Below are 17,625 nucleotides of genomic sequence, written 5' to 3' on the forward strand. Positions count from 1 at the left end.
CCAAAAAGATTATTGGACTTGTACACCCTCTCTATAAAACCTTTCATTATCAGTGGATTTAATTGCATAATTTCTTTTTCTTGAGCTTTACTCTTTTAAAATGATCCTTCATAAATTTGGAGCCTGTTTTGCACTGCAACCATTTGGCAAATGCTTTTAAAATTTCCACCAAAATTTGGGGATGTCATGTGATGTTTCCACATCACTTTTATGCAAAAATATCTTTTGGTTATTGGGGGTTTTGAGCTCTACATCAACTTTTCAAATCTGGTCCAGTAGGCATTTTTATACTACAACCTATTTAAATATTCTTTTAAAAATTCTTCCAAGTGTTTGGAGATGTCAGTAGATGCATATGATTCAACCTCATGCTAAAACCCAGTGGTGTTCTTTGAAAAATTTGAGTGTATCAACCTCTTTTTCATTCTGGTCCAGTTTGGTGATTTGTACTGCAACCCTATTTTATTTTACTCTAGTGACCCTGAGCTTTTTTTTCTGCTTGTAGCCCTCCCTACAAAACCCTTAAGTCCAGGAGAATGGACCCATTGGTGGATTTTAAGTGCATGCAATGAGACCTTTTTCTTTCTGTCCAAAACTGTAGTTTTGCAAAACTTGCACTAGCAAGTTTCTGGTTTTGCCCAAATGATCTTGCCATCCTCACCTACATCCAGGGAGACCCTGATCTGGAGATTTTGGCCACTCCAAGATTTGCCTAAATGCACTTGGCAGTCTGTCGAACACTTGGTGTGCATAGTCAGTTTTGGGCATGTTTCCTAGTTTGCACTATGATCTTGTTCCACTAACCCAGCAACCATGTCCACTGAGCTCCTAGCTATCCCTATCCTTGCCCTGTTAGTTGCCAGCCTCCCCCTCGCGCTCTAGACCGCCCTGGCATTTCGTCGAGCATGTCTCGTGCGTGCTCTGGGCGCGCCCAGAGTGCACGTTTTGCACGCGCGCGCACTGAGCCGCCGCGTCGCCCTGCCGCCCTCGTCGCGTCCCGTCCCTGGCCCCTGCTCGCCTGCTGAACCACGCACTACGCTCGCCCACTCTCCACGCCACCTCTGGCGCCCTACAGCGCCGCCGTGAGGGCTTTTGGCGGCACGCCGGCGTCGGCAGTGAGCCTCTGTCATGGACGGCGCCGCCCAAGCCACCCGCGCACGCCAGCTGCCCCTGTGAACAGCTCGATCTTATCCTGAAGCTCGTCGGCACGTGCTCGTCGCCGCCACGTCGCCCTGCAGCTACAGCACCGCGGTCGCCGGCGTTCTTATCCACAGCCGCCGCGGGACCAGCCTCGAACACCTATAAAAGGAGGCCCCGAGCTCCTCCGAGCGCTCAGGCGACCTCAAGCCTTTCCCCTAGAGCTCCCCAAGCAGTGGATTGGCCGGAAGAGTCCATCTCCCCCAACTCCGGCCGGTTCGGCCGCCGCTGCCTTCCGGTGCCATTCGTCGCAACCAGGCACTCCCTCGCCCATCCAGCACCACCACTCACTTCCCCTTGCTCTTGCGGAGCTTCCCAGCACCTCAGCCTCGATCGGAAACCACCGGAGCCCAAAACCCACTTCACGCCCGTAGCCCTCTCCGCCGCGGAGCTCGCCGCCGGCGACTCCTTCCACCCCCGACGACCCAGCGACCACCAGGAGGACCGCCCCAGTCCGGCGGGTCCATCCCTGCCCTCAGGTGCCCTCGAGGAACCGCCGTTCGTCGACGGCGATCGCCGGAGCCCCGGCCCGTTCGGGCAGAGGAAGAGGAGGGAGAGGGGAGAATGGTCAAACCTGACCAGTGGGCCCTCTGGACCCACTGTCAGTGACCCCCATGCCACCCACACTGGCTTAAGTGGAAGCGTATTTCCGCGAGTGCGTATCCCCTACCCCGAAAGCGTATTCTGTATCGAAGCGTTTTTCTTTTTCTGGTTTTATTTAAAACAGAACTTTGACCAAACTTTGACTGGCTATATCTTTTAAAATAAAACTCCAAATGAGTTGATTCTTTTTCCTATCTCTCTCAAATTTCATCTAGTTTATTTTAAGATTTATTTCAAAAATATTTGGGACAAATTTTTGTACTGGTTTTGAGATATTTGTTATTTGTATATTTTTCAAAATAGGAAAATGGAGGGAGGAGAAAGCTTTCAAAAAGTGCACCCTTTGCATACTCTTGAAGGCAAGCATTCTGGACTCTGGCGTAATATGTTTGTGTGGTGTTTTGATACGGTTTCGACACCACTTTGACTTGGGCTTATGTTATTTTTATGTAACGGTAAAGTCACACGCATGAGTGCATTTTTGGAGATGCTTTACTGTTAGAAATGGTTATGCTAGTGATAGTGATCATTCTCGCAAGCTTTTCATGCAATCCGGCAGGAAGCCGGGAGAGTCGTGGTCTTGGGTAGACACGAGCTTGTCCCTAGTTCCTCGTCAGGACGAGTGTGTCCGGTATGGCATGATGAGGCTTGGTGAGCGGTGATTCTATCTGTGATTGGAAACATTTTGGTTATGCTAATCTTTCGGAGAATACTTGGACCACCTGAGTCGGTCGTAGGTCGAGTCTTGTTCAGTGACTTTCCCTACTTGTTTTGTACTACCACTGGTCCCTGCCGCAGGTAGGGTATGGTTCTGTAAGTTGTCAACCCCTTACCAAAGCACACACCGTACAGAGAGGCCATGGTGGAAGATACCGGAGGCCTCCGGTAGGCATGCCACCTGGTCTGGGGGCATGGGTGTTTCCGGTTGGGACCGAGAGGGGGGCACCCCTTAGAGCGCGCGTATATAAATTTGATCCCATGCTACGTCGAGGTTGTAGCCTCCCCACTTAGAGTTTGGCTTGACAGGTGTTGTGGGTGATTCCAGACACCGGTAAGTTAAGCTGGTGTGTGTAGGTCAGGCGTGTTTTCAATTAAAAAGCCGTAGGCGGAATTAGTCCCGATGGACTAAATAAATCCATTACTCGTGGGTAAAGAGTACACCCTCTGCAGAGGTTATATCTATTCGGACAGCCACATCCTCGTGTAAGGACTACAGTCTGAGATGGGTCTAGTGACGGTTTCGGATGGAGACACGGCTTTACTAGATCATAGTAACGGTATTCGGATGGAGACACGGCTTGATTTGAGCACAGTGATGATCTTCGGATGGAGAAACAGCTGAACTAGATATTGTTTATGACTGTGGCACATATGGATTATGATCATTATTATTGTGGACTAACCATTTACTTTATTTGAATTATTGAGTATCCCCGGGACGGTTCTACCTCCTGGATGTTCACTGTGATTATTCTTATATAAGCCCTTTATGTGGTGTCGCTCAGACGCCCGACTGCGGCATGCTTGTTATTTAATTATTCTTTATAAGCCCTTTATGTGGCGTCGCTCAGACGCCCGACTACGGCATGTTTGTTATTTACTTATCCTTTATAAGCCCTTTATGTGGTGCCGCTCAGACGCCCGACTGCGGCATTGTTAATTTATTTGCACCTCTTCGAGGAGTCATTTCAGACACTCGATCAGTGCATTCTATTCTTACTCCCGTATTGCATGTTCATATTTTTCCCGCATGCGTGCATCACAGATTTTCGTTTACTTCATGGCAGACATTATCATCGTAAAATATTTCGGAGTATGATTACCCCTTGTTATATTATACCCGTGTTCTTAATGTTTGCGAGTACATTCAAACGTACTCACTGGCTTGTCCCTGGCTATTGTCTTGGCCAGATTCCTTGCTTGGAGATAAGCATTGCGAAGACAGCCCCGGAACCTACGCATTGACGATAGCAGCCTCGCGAAGATAGGAGTTATCCTGGTCAGCTGTTCTTGTGGGAAATGGAGTCCCATAGACGCAGATGTACCACAAACCGCTTCCGCCATCAACCACTAGAAATCAAGTGTTGTACTCCTAGGCCACAATGGTCTTGTACTACATATTTTGTACTTTGCTTGGAATTCTTGTATCAAGTTGGTGCCTCATCAGCTAACAGTAATCCTGGGGCTGGTGAGCACAAAGGCCGTTTTTCTGGGAAATTAACATCCCGAAAATCCGGTCGTGACACGAAGGTTTCATTCCGTTTGGATCCCGTTTGATATTCCTTTTCTGCGAGACACTAAAATAGGCAAAAAAACAGAAACTGGCACTGGGCGTCCGGTTAATAGGTTAGTCCCCAAAATAATATAAAATAGCATATTAAAGCCCATTAAACATCCAAAACATATAATATAATAGCATGGAACAATCAAAAATTATAGATACGTTGGAGACGTATCACTTCTTCACGGGAGTGACAACTTGCTTGCCATTCTTCTTGAAGTTCCCTTTCTTTCCCTTTGCCCTCTTTCTTGAAACTAGTGGCCTTGTTAACCATTAACACTTGATGCTCTTTCTTGATTTCTACCTTCACCGATTTCAGCATCGCGAAGAGCTTTGGAATCGGTTTCGTCATCCCTTGCATATTATTGTTCATCATGAAGTTCTAGTAACTTGGTAATAGTGATTGGAGAACTTTGTCAATCACTATCTTATCTGGAAGATTAACTCCCACTTGATTCAAGCAATTGTAGTACCCAGACAATCTGAGCACATGCTCACTGGTTGAGCTATTCTCCTCCATCTTGTAGGCAAAGTATTTGTCAGAGGTCTCATACCTCTTAACACGGGCATGAATCTGAAATACCAATTTCAACTCTTGGAACATCTCATATGCTCCATGGCGTTCAAAACATTTTTGAAGTCCCGATTTTATGTTGTAAAGCATCATGCACTAAACTATCAAGTAGTCATCATATCGAGCTTGCCAAACGTTCATAACATCTACATCTGCTCCTGCAATAGGTCTGTCACCTAGCGGTGCATCAAGGACAAAATTCTTCTGTGCAGCAATGAGGACAATCCTCAGATATGGACCCAGTCCGCATCATTGCTACTATCATCTTTCAACTTAGTTTTCTCTAGGAACATATCAAAAAATAAAACAGTGGAGCTATACGCGAGCTATTGATCTATAACATAGATATGCAAATACTATCAGGACTAAGTTCCTCATAAATTTAAGTTCAATAAATCATATTACTAAAGAACTCCCACTTAGATAGACATCCCTCTAGTCATCTAAATGATCACGTGATCCATATCAACCAAACCATGTCTGATCATCACGTGAGATGGAGTAGTTTTCAATGGTGAACATCTCTATGTTGATCATATCTACTATATAATTCACGTTCGACCTTTCGGTCTCCAGTGTCCCGAGGCCATATCTGCATATGCTAGTCTCGTCAAGTTTAACCCGAGTATTTTGCATGTGCAAAACTGGCTTGCACCCGTTGTATGTGAACGTAGAGCTTATCACACCCGATCATCACGTGGTGTCTCAGCACGACGAACTGTCGCAACGGCGCATACTCAAGGAGAACACTTATACCTTGAAATTTAGTGAGGGATCACCTTATAATTCTACGGCCGTACTAAGCAAAATAAGATGCATAAAAAGATAAAAATCACATGCAATCAAAATATGTGACATGATATGGCCATCATCATCTTGTTCCTTTGGTCTCCATCTCCAAAGCATCGTCATGATCTCCATCGTCACCAGCTTGACACCTTGATCTCCATCGAAGCATCGTTGTCGTCTCGCCAACTATCTCTTCTACGACTATCACTACCGCTTAGTGATAAAGTAAAGCAATTACATGGTGATTGCATTTCATTCAATAAAGCGACAACCATAAGGCTCCTGCCAATTGCCGATAACTTTTACAAAACATGATCATCTCATACAACAATTTATATCTCATCACGTCTTGACCATATCACATCACAACATGCCCTGCAAAAACAAGTTAGACGTCCTCTACTTTGTTGTTGCAAGTTTTACGTGGTTGCTATGGGCTTCTAGCAAGAACCGTTCTTACCTATGCATCAAAACCACAACGATTTTTCGTCAAGTATGTTGTTTTAACCTTCAACAAGGGCCCTCCGTAGTCAAAGTCGATTCAACTAAAGTTGGAGAAACAGACACCCGCCAGCCACCTGTGTGCGAAGCACGTCGGTAGAACCAGTCTCATGAATGCGGTCATGTAATGTCGGTCCAGGCCGCTTCATCCAACAATACCGTCGAATCAAAGTAAGACATTGGTGGTAAGCAGTATGACTATTATTGCCCACAACTCATTGTGTTCTACTCGTGCATATCATCTATGCATAGACCTGGCTCTGATACCACTGTTGGGGAACACGGCATGCTATTTCAAAAATTTCCTACGCTCACGCGAGATCTATCTAGGAGATGCATAGCAATGAGAGGGGGAGAGCATCTTCATACCCTTGAAGATTGCAAAGCGGAAGCGTTTATCAACGCGGTTGATGTAGTCGTACACCTTCATGATCCGTCCCGATCAAGTACCGAACGTACGGCACCTCCGCGTTCAGCACACGTTCAGCTCGATGACATCCTCGCCTTCTTGATCCAGCAAGACGGGCGAAGTAGTAGATGAGTTCCGGCAGCACAACGGCGTGGTGACGGTGTTGGTGAAGAACAATCTCTGCAGGGCTTCGCCAAGCACAACGGAAACTAGGACGGAGGATAAACTATAGGGGACGAGGTTGCCGGCACACGGCTTGGTGATTCTTGATGTGTCTTGGGTGCTAGCCCTGCCCCTCTATTTATATGTTGAGCCCTGGAGTCGAAACTTGGAGTAAAAGCCTCCTCAAAGTCGGTTTTGCCCGAAAGGCAAGAGTCCTACTCGGACTCCAGGGCTACACGCCAGGGTTCCTGGCATCTAGCCTCTGGTCTCCGCAGAACTTCCTTTTGCACTTTCCAAAAGCCTCGTGGGATTTCCCCTTTGGCCAAAATAAAGTGTTCTCGTACCTAAACATTTCGGGAAACATCCGGAACCCCTTCCGATGAATTCCAAAACTCTTCCGGAGACCAAACACTATTATCCCATAGATCAATCTTTACCTACGGACCATTCCGGAGCTCCTTGTCATGTCTGTGATCACATCCGGGACTCCGAACAACATTCGGTCACCAACATACATAACTCACATAATACTATATCATCAATGAACGTTAATCATGCGGACCCTACGGGTTCGAGAACTATGTAGACATGGCCGAGACAACTCTCTGGTCAATAACCAATAGCGGAACCTGGATGCCCATATTGGCTCCTACATATTCTACGAAGATCTTTATCGGTCGAACCTTATGACAACATACGTAATTCCCTTTGTCATCGGTATGTTACTTGCCCGAGATTCGATCGTCGGTATCTCAATACCTAGTTCAATCTCGTTACCGGCAAGTCTCTTTACTCGTTCTGTAATACATCATCCCGCAACTAACTCAGTTGCAATGCTTGCAAGGCTTAAGTGATGTGCATTACCGAGTGGGCCCAGAGATACCTCTCCGACAATCGGAGTGACAAATCCTAATCTCGAAATACGCCAACCCAACAAGTACCTTCGGAGACATCTGTAGTGCACCTTTATAATCACCCAGTTACGTTGTGACGTTTGGTCGCACACAAAGTGTTCCTCCGGTAAATGGGAGTTGCATAATCTCATAGTCATAGGAACATGTATAAGTCATGAAGAAAGCAATAGCAGAATACTAAACGATTGTGTGCTAAGCTAACGGAATGGGTCAAGTCAATCACATCATTCTCCTAATGATGTGATTCCGTTTATCAAATGACAACTCATGTCAATGGCTAGGAAACATAACCATGTTTGATTAACGAGCTAGTCTAGTAGAGGCTTACTAGGGACACAGTGTTTTGTCTATGTATCCACACATGTATCAAGTTTCCGGTTAATACAATTCTAGCATGGATAATAAGCATTTATCATGATATAAGTAAATATAAAATAACAACTTTATTATTGCCTCTAGGGCATATTTCCTTCACTTTCCTTCTCTCTTTCCCCTTCCCTTTGCTCTTCGGTGTTTTATGGAAGGGGGCGCCACTTGGGGAAACCCCAAGTAGGATTCGGATCCTACTTGGGGCGCACCCTGGCTGCCTCCCCTCTCCCTCCCACCTATATATATGTGGGGGGCCCCTAGCACACCTTTGACAATTGCCTAGCCGTGTGCGGAGCCCCCCTCCACCATTTACACCCTTGTTCATATTTTCTTAGTGCTTAGGCAAAGCCCTGCGAGGATCACTTCACCGTCACTGTCACCATGCCGTCGTGCTGACGAAACTCATCTACTACCTCGACATGCTGGATCAAGAGGTGATAACCCACAAGTATAGGGGATCGCAACAGTTTTCGAGGGTAGAGTATTCAACCCAAATTTATTGATTCGACACAAGGGGAGCCAAAGAATATTCTCAAGTATTAGCAGTTGAGTTGTCAATTCAACCACACTTGGATAACTTAGTATCTGCAGCAAAGTATTTTGTAGCAAAGTAATATGATAGTAACTGTAACGGTAACAAAACTAATATTTTTGGGTTTTGTAGTGATTGTAACAGTAGCAACGGAAAAGTAAATAAGCGAAGAACAATATGTGAAAAGCTCGTAGGCATTGGATCGGTGATGGAGAATTATGCCGGATGCGGTCCATCATGTAACAATCATAACATAGGGTGACACAGAACTAGCTCCAATTCATCAATGTAATGTAGGCATGTATTCCGAATATAGTCATACGTGCTTATGGAAAAGAACTTGCATGACATCTTTTGTCCTACCCTCCCGTGGCAGCGGGGTCCTAGCGGAAACTAAGGGATATTAAGGCCTCCTTTTAATAGAGTACCGGACCAAAGCATTAACACATAGTGAATACATGAACTCCTCAAACTACGGTCATCACCGTGAGTGGTCCCGATTATTCTCACTTCGGGGTTGCCGGATCATAACACATAGTAGGTGACTATAGAATTGCTAGATAGGATCAAGAACTCACATATATTCATGAAAACATAATAGGTTCAGATCTGAAATCATGGCACTCGGGCCCTAGTGACAAGCATTAAGCATAGCAAAGTCATAGCAACATCAATCTCAGAACAAAGTGGATAATAGGGATCAAACCCTAACAGAAACTAACTCGATTACATGATAAATCTCATCCAACCCATCACCGTCCAGCAAGCCTATGATGGAATTACTCACGCACCATGGTGAGCATCATGAAATTGGTGATGGAGGATGGTTGATGATGACGACGGCGACGGATTCCCCTCTCCGGAGCCCCGAACAGACTCCAGATCAGCCCTCCCGAGAGGTTTTAGGGCTTGGCGGCGGCTCCGTATCGTAAAACGCGATGAATCTTTCTCTCTGATTTTTTTCTCTCCGAACACAAATATATGGAGTTGGAGTTGAGGTCGGTGGAGCAACAGGGAGCCCACAAGGCAGGGGGCATGCCCAGGGGGGCAGGCGTGCCCCCCACCCTCGTGGACAGGTGGAGGCCCCCCTGACGTGGATTCTTCTTCCAGTATTTTTATTATTTTCCAAAAATAAGTTCCGTGGAGTTTCAGGTCATTCCGAGAACTTTTGTTTCTGCACATAAATAACACCATGGCAATTCTGCTGAAAACAGCGTCAGTCCGGGTTAGTTCCATTCAAATCATGCAAGTTATAGTCCAAAACAAGGGCAAAAGTGTTTGGAAAAGTAGATACGACGGAGACGTATCAACTCCCCCAAGCTTAAACCTTTGCTTGTCCTCAAGCAATTCAGTTGATAAACTGAAAGTGATAAAGAAAAACTTTTACAAACTCTGTTTGCTCTTGTTGTTGTAAATATGTAAAGCCAGCATTCAAGTTTTCAGCAAAGATTATGACTAACCACATTCACAATAACTCTTAGGTTTCATGTTTACTCATATCAATGGCATAATCAACTAGCGAGCAATAATAATAAATCTCGGATGACAACACTTTCTCAAAACAATCATAATATGATATAACAGGATGGTATCTCGCTAGCCCTTTCTGAGACCGCAAAACATAAATGCAGAGCACCTTTAAAGATCAAGGACTGACTAGACATTGTAATTCATGGCAAAAGAGATCCAATCATAGTCATACCCAATATAAATTAATAGTAATGGATGCAAATGATAGCAGCGCTCTCCAGCTAGTGCTTTTAATAAGAGGGTGATGACTCAACATAAAAGTAAATAGATAGGCCCTTCGCAGAGGGAAGCAGGGATTTGTAGAGGTGCCAGAGCTCGATTTTAAAGCAGAGATAAATAATATTTTGAGCGGCATACTTTCATTGTCAACATAACAACCAAGAGATAGCGATATCTTCCATGCTACACACATTATAGGCGGTTCCCAAACAGAATGGTAAAATTTATACTCCCCCTCCACCAACAAGCATCAATCCATGGCTTGCTCGAAACAACGAGTGCCTCCAACTAGCAACAGCCCCGGGGGAGTTTTGTTTGTTATTATTTTGATTTAGTTTGCATAAAGCATGGGACTGGGCATCTCGGTGACCAGCCATTTTCTCGTGAGTGAGGAGCGGAGTCCACTCCTTTTGAGAATAACCCGCCTAGCATGGAAGATACGGACAGCCCTAGTTGATACATGAGCTATTCGAGCATACAAAAAAGAATTTCATTTGAAGGTTTAGAGTTTGGCACATACAAATTTACTTGGAACGGCAGGTAGATACCGCATATAGGAAGGTATTGGTGGACTCATATGGAATAACTTTGAGGTTTAAGGGATTGGATGCAAAAGCAGTATTCCCGCTTAGTACAAGTGAAGGCTAGCAAAAGACTGGGAAGCGACCAACTAGAGAGCGACAACAGTCATGAACATGCATTAAAATTAATATACATTGAGTGCAAGCATGAGTAGGATATAATCCACCATGAACATAAATATCGTGAAGGCTATGTTGATTTGTTTCAACTACATGTGTGAACATGTGCCAAGTCAAGTCACTTAAATCATTCAAAGGAGGATACCACCCCATCATACCACATCACAACCATTTTAATAGCATGTTGGCACGCAAGGTAAACCATTATAACTCATAGCTAATTAAGCATGTCATAAGCAACTATAATCTCTAATTGTCATCGCAAACATGTTTATTCATAATAGGCTGAATCAGGAACGATGAACTAATCATATTTACAAAAACAAGAGAGGTCGAGTTCATACCAGCTTCTCTCATCTCGATCAGTCCATCATATATCGTCATTATTGCCTTTCACTTGCATGACTGAACGATGTGAATAATAATAAGAGTGCACGTGCATTGGACTAAGCTGGAATCTGTGAGCATTCAATAAACATGAGAAGACAAGGCAATATGGACTCTTGGTTAAATCAACAATAATGCATATAAGAGCCACTTCAACAATTTTAATCATGGTCTTCTCCTATTGACCCCCAAGGGAAAGAAAAGAAAATAAAACTATTTACACGGGAAAGCTCCCAACAAGAAAAAGAAGAATGGGAAATATTTTTGGGTTTTCTTTTTAATTATTACTACTACAGCAAGAAAAGTAAACTAACTAAAAGCTACATTAATTTTTTTGGTTTTCTTAAGGTTTATTAAACACACAAGAAGAAAGCAAGAAAAAGAAAGTAAACTAGCATGGATATTACAGTGAAAAAGTATGAGCACCGACATCTAGCAATGAGTGTGTGAACACGAATGTAATGTCGGTGAGAAATACGTACTCCCCCAAGCTTAGGCTTTTGGCCTAAGTTGGTTTATTGCCACGGATGGCCTCGCGGATATCCAAAGTTATAGTTGGGGTCGTACTGAGATGCAGCGGTCATTGCATCGTGTGCTGCAGCTTGGAGGCGAGCTATCTCAGCCCTCCTCCTATACTCCTCTGCCTCCTCTCTGGTTATGTAATGTCTCCCTTTTTCCTAAAAGTCAAAGAGAGTAGGGGCAGGAAGAACAATATTGACGGCATGACGCCTGCCAAAGATTAGTCTGTACTGGAGAGGTGGTTCATTCCTCTTGACAACCTGATGGTGAACCATATTAATAAAGTCTAGATAAGTAGGAGGCAGTTCAATATCATCATCACGTATGGTTACACCAAGAAAATCAGCTAAGCGGGTTGCATAAATTCCACCAAAGAAATCTCCATTAAATCTATTATGATGCAACCTACGTGCAACAATGGCTCCCAAATTATAAGATTTATCTCCTAACACAGCACTCCTAAGAATACTGAGGTCAGGGACACACAAGTGACATGCTTCATCCTTACCATTTATGCACCTACCTATAAAGAGAGCAAAATAATGTATAGCAGGAAAATGAATGCTCCCTATGGTAGCTTGTGCTATATCTCTAGATTCCCCCACAGTTATACTAGCAAGAAATTCTCTAAATTCAGATTTGCGAGGTTCACTAGTACTACCCCATTGTGGAAGTTTGCAAGCATTGGTGAAATCCTCTAAGTCCATAGTGTAAGATTTTTCATAGAGATCAAATAGGACAGTTTGAGAATTAAGTGAAGATGAATATTCAAACCTCCTCACAATGAACTAGTGAGATAGTGGTACTAGCGGCACTTTTCTCTCTCGAAGCTCACAAGATCAGCGTTACGCAAATACGCGTTAAATTCTTCCTTGATTCTCGCTCGATCCATAAAGCCTTCTAAAGGCCATTCACAAGGCCGCACTGGAGCATTCCTTGGTGGCTCATCATCGGCATCGCGCATTGCGAGCCTGGGTCCTTGCTTCCTTGAAGGACCACCATGGTACATTTTCCTAAACATATTTCTTCCTCTGGAAAATTTCTGAAATTTTTAGTAACTTCAAATAAAAGTGAACCAAGCTCAACAAAATTGATAGCAACTACTCCTACAAGTGCCTAGAGCCTATATCATGCATTAGAACTACTTGGAACCATATAAATTTGTCATGCAAGCTCAAGAACATGGTCACCTAGGCAGCACAAATTTGCAATGAATAAAGCACTAGAACAAAAACTAATTGGACCAATGGAGGAGTCACATACCAAGGAACAATCCCCCCAAGCAGTTTTGTGAGAGATGCTTTGAGCAAGGAGATCAAAAATCGCAGCAAAATGAGCTAGAACTCGTGCTTGAGCTGGATGGTGATTTTTTTGGGAGGAAGAAGAAGTGTGTGGGTGCAGGAATAAGTGAAGGGGAGCCACCATGGGCCCACGAGGCAGGGGGCGCGCCCTGGACCCTCGTGGCCAGGTGCTTGCTCCCCTGCTGTGTTCTCAGTGCCAGATATTCTCAAATATTTCAGAAAAAATAATATTCCAATTTCAGGGCATTAGGAGAACTTTTATTTTCGGGGTACTTTTATATTTCACGGATAATTCAGAAAACTGACAGGAAAATACTATTTTCGCTTTATTTCAACTAAATAACAGAAAGTAAAAGGAGGGTACAGAAGGTTGTGCTTTCTAACTTCATCCATCTCATGCTCATCAAAAGGAATCCACTAACAAGGTTGATCAAGTCTTGTTAACAAACTCATTCCGACTAACATGGAACCGGAGAAATTTCGAATAACACTATGTTACCTCAACGGGGATATGCACATCCCCAATAATAAGAATATCATATTTCTTCTTGACAGTAGGAAGAGGAAATTCAAAACCTCCAAAAATAATCGATGGAATTTTCCAATAGAATTGATACTGTGGACTTGAGGTTGTTTCCTCGGAAAGTGTACCGTATGCTCATTACCATTAACATGAAAAGTGACATTGCATTTGTTGCAATCAATAACAGCCCCTGCAGTATTCAAAAAGGGTCTTCCAAGAATAATAGACATACTATCGTCCTCGGGAATATCAAGAATAACAAAGTCCATTAAAATAGTAACATTTGCAACCACAACAGGCACATCCTCACAAATACCGACAGGTATAGCAGTTGATTTATCAGCCATTTGCAAAGATATTTCAGTAGGTGTCAACTTATTCAAATCAAGTCTACGATATAAAGAGAGAGGCATAACACTAACACCGGCTCCAAGATCACATAAAGCAGTTTTAACATAATTTCTTTTAATGGAGCATGGTATAGTGGGTACTCCTGGATCTCCAAGTTTCTTAGGTATTCCACCTTGAAACTGTAATTAGCAAGCATGGTGGAAATTTTAGCTTCCGGTATCTTCCTTTTATTAGTAACAATTTCTTTCATATACTTAGCATAAGGATTCATTTTGAGCATATCAGTTAATCGCATACGCAAAAAGATAGGTCTAATCATTTTAGCAAAGCGCTCAAAATCCTCATCATCCTTTTTCTTGGATGGTTTGGGAGGAAAAGGCATGGGTTTCCGAACCCATGGTTCTCTTTCTTTACCGTGCTTCCTAGCAACAAAGTCTCTCTTATCATAACGTTGATTCTTTGATTGTGGGTTATCAAGATCAATAGCAGGTTCAATTTCTACATCATTATCATTGCTAGGTTGAGCATCATCATGAACATTATCATTAATATTATCACTAGGTTCATGTTCATTATCGGATTGTGTTTCAGCGTCAGAAATAGAAATATCATTTGGATTCTCAGGTGGTTCAGCAATAGGTTCACTAGAAGCATGCAAAGTCCTATCATTTTTCTTTTTCTTCTTTTTAGAAGGACTAGGTGCATCTATATTATTTCTCTGAGAATCTTGCTCAATTCTCTTAGGATGGCCTTCAAGATACAAAGGTTCCTGAGTCATTTTACCAGTTCTAGTACAAAGGTGCATCTATATTATTTCTCTGAGAATCTTGCTCAATTATCTAATATGATGGTGACGGTAACCAAAGTAATATTTTTGGGTTTTGTAGTGATTGTAACAGTAGCAACGGAAAAGTAAATAAGCGAAGAACAATATGTGAAAAGCTCGTAGGCATTGGATCGGTGGTGGAGAATTATGCCGGATGCGGTTCATCATGTAACAATCATAACATAGGGTGACACAGAACTAGCTCCAATTCATCAATGTAATGTAGGCATGTATTCCGAATATAGTCATACGTGCTTATGGAGAAGAACTTGCATGACATCTTTTGTCCTACCCTCCCGTGGCAGCGGGGTCCTAGTGGAAACTAAGGGATATTAAGGCCTCCTTTTAATAGAGTACCAGACCAAAGCATTAACACATAGTGAATACATGAACTCCTCAAACTACGGTCATCACCGGGAGTGGTCCCGATTATTGTCACTTCGGGGTTGCCGGATCATAACACATAGTAGGTGACTATAGACTTGCAAGATAGGATCAAGAACTCACATATATTCATGAAAACATAATAGGTTCAGATCTGAAATCATGGCACTCGGGCCCTAGTGACAAGCATTAAGCATAGCAAAGTCATAGCAACATCAATCTCAGAACATAGTGGATACTAGGGATCAAACCCTAACAGAAAGTAACTCGATTACATGATAAATCTCATCCAACCTATCACCGTCCAGCAAGCCTACGATGGAATTACTCACGCACGGTGGTCAGCATCATGAAATTGGTGATGGAGGATGGTTGATGATGACGACGGCGACGGATTCCCCTCTCCGGAGCCCCGAACGGACTCCAGATCAGCCCTCCCCAGAGGTTTTACGGCTTGGTGGCAGCTCCGTATCGTAAAACGCGATGAATCTTTCTCTCTGATTTTTTTCTCTCCGAACACGAATATATGGAGTTGGAGTTGAGGTTGGTGGAGCAACAGGGGGCCCACGAGGCAGGGGGGCAGGCGCGCCCCCCACCCTCGTGGATAGGTGGAGGCCTCCCTGACGTGGATTCCTCTTCCAGTATTTTTATTATTTTCCAAAAATAAGTTCCGTGGAGTTTCAGGTCATTCCGAGAACTTTTGTTTCTACACATAAATAACACCATGGCAATTCTGTTGAAAACGGCGTCAGTCCGGGTTAGTTCCATTCAAATCATGCAAGTTAGAGTCCAAAACAAGGGCAAAAGTGTTTGGAAAAGTTGATACGACGGAGACGTATCAAGAAGGCAAGGGACGTCACCGAGTTGAACGTGTGCAGAACTCGGAGGTGCCGTACGTTCGATACTTGATCGTTCGGAGCCAGAAGAAGTTCAACTACATCCACCGCGTTGTTAAATGCTTCCGCTTACGGCCTACGAGGGTACGTAGACACACTCTCCCCTAGTTGCTATGCATCTCGATGGATAGATCATTGCGTGTGCGTATAATTTTTTTTGTTTTCCATGCACCGTTTCCCAATAGTGGTATCAGAGTCAGGTCTATGCGTAGATGATATGCACGAGTAGAACACAAAGAGTTATGGGCGGTGATAGTCATATTGCTTACCACCAACATCTTATTTTGATTCGGCGGTATTGTGGGATGAAGCGGCCCGGACCAACCTTACATGTCCACGCACATGAGACCGGTTCCACCAACAGACATGCAACTAGTTTTGCATAAAGGTGGCTGGCAGGTGTCTGTTTCTCCTACTTTAGTTGAATCAAATCTGACTACGGTCGGTCCTTGAAGAAGGTTAAAACAGCAAACTTGATGAAAAACTGTTGTGGTTTGATGCGTAGGTAAGAACGGTTCTTGCTAGAAGCCCGTAGCAGCCACGTAAAACTTGCAACAACAAAGTAGAGGACGTCTAACTTGTTTTTGCAGGGCATGTTGTGATGTGATATGGTCAAGACATGATGTGATATACGTTATTGTATGAGATGATCATGTTTTGTAAAAGTTATCGGCAACCGGCAGGAGCCTTATGGTTGTCTCTTTATTGTATGAAATGCAAACGCCATGTAATTGCTTTACTTTATCACTATGCGTTAGCGATAGTTGTAGAAGCAATAGTTGGCGAGACGACCACAACGCAACAATGGAGATCAAGGTGTCGAGCCGGTGACGATGGAGATCATGTCGATGCTTTGGATATGGGGATCAAAAGCATAAGATGATGATGGCCATATCATGTCACATATTTTGATTGCATGTGATGTTTATCTTTTATGCATCTTATTTTGCTTAGTACGGCGGTAGCATTATAAGATGATCCCTTAACTAAATTTCAAGGTAATAGTGTTCTCCCTGAGTATGCACCATTGCTACAGTTCGTCGTGTTGAGACACCACGTGATGATCGGGTGTGATAGACTCTACGTTCAAATACAACGGGTGCAAGACAATTTTGCACATGCGGAATATTTGGGTTAGACTTGACGAGCCTAGCATGTACAGACATGGCCTCGGAACACTGGGGACCGAAAGGTCGAACGTGAATCATATAGTAGATATGATCAACATAGAGATGTTCACCATTGATGACTACCCCATCTCACGTGATGATCGGACATGGGTTAGTTGATTTGGATCATGTATCACTTAGATGACTTGAGGGATGTCTATTTAAGTGGGAGTTCTTAAGTAATTTGATTAATTGAACTTAATTTATCATGAACTTAGTCCTGATAGTATTTGAAAATTATGTCATAGATCAATAGCTCGTGATGTAGCTCCTCGTTTATTTTTGATATGTTCCTAGAGAAAAATAAGTTGAAAGATGTGAGTAGCAATGATGCGGACTTGGTCCGTGATCTGAGGATTATCTTCATTGCCGCACAGAAGAATTATGTCCTTGATGCACCGCTATGTGACAGACCTATTGCATGAGCAGATGCAGACATTATGAATGTAGGGCGAGCTCATAATGATGACTACTTGATAGTTTAGTGC

This window comes from Triticum aestivum, chromosome 3D (genome assembly GCF_018294505.1).
Source record: "Triticum aestivum cultivar Chinese Spring chromosome 3D, IWGSC CS RefSeq v2.1, whole genome shotgun sequence".
Classification (NCBI taxonomy): Eukaryota; Viridiplantae; Streptophyta; class Magnoliopsida; order Poales; family Poaceae; genus Triticum; species Triticum aestivum.